The sequence below is a fragment of the Triturus cristatus genome, chromosome 7 (assembly GCF_964204655.1).
Source record: "Triturus cristatus chromosome 7, aTriCri1.1, whole genome shotgun sequence".
NCBI classification, from domain to species: Eukaryota; Metazoa; Chordata; class Amphibia; order Caudata; family Salamandridae; genus Triturus; species Triturus cristatus.
Genome location: NC_140590.1, coordinates 15,521,805 through 15,522,459, shown reverse-complemented (window position 1 = coordinate 15,522,459; position 655 = coordinate 15,521,805).

The window sequence follows — 655 nt, the reverse complement described above, 5'->3', positions numbered from 1 at the left end:
ACTGTCCCTTTTATAGCACCAGAAGGTGGTATTAGATTTCAAACTCCCCTCATCCCCTCTCCACCCACTCATAGCACAAACCCCTCCAGCAAGCTCAGCACCTGCTCATCAAACGAGAACTCGCCCGATCGGGCCATTTGTGTGGGAAATATGTTGCCCTCGGGCTGTTTCTCACCTTTCCAAAGGCGACTAGGGTGGGGCTACAAACTCACCTTTCAAGAACATGCTTTTCACGCTCTGGAGACGAGTTAAGAGCTCCCTGTCAGCCCCTTGTCACCGAGGCTGGCGCCTTATATTTGCACCCTGCACATTAGCCCGTAGCAGCATGAATGTCGTGGCTAGCAGCCGTCAGAGCTGGCTACAGCCCCTGCGTGGGGGCCGGCGGCGAGCCATGCTCCAGCACACTCACATCCAGGGAGCATCTGCGTTAGGAGAGGTGTGTCTTTCCACCCCACACCTGCCTTTACATTTTAATGCAGATGTAAAATTAATAATGTATGGATCCGGGGAGAGGGCAGTTCTGCAAGCAGCAGATGTCCAGAGAGGGCGACAGAGCCGGCTGCCAACACCCACACTTTCCACTTACACTCACAAGCCACCGTGAGTACCCCAGACACTACAGGTGAGATTAAAGGGGCCTCACTCATAGACATCA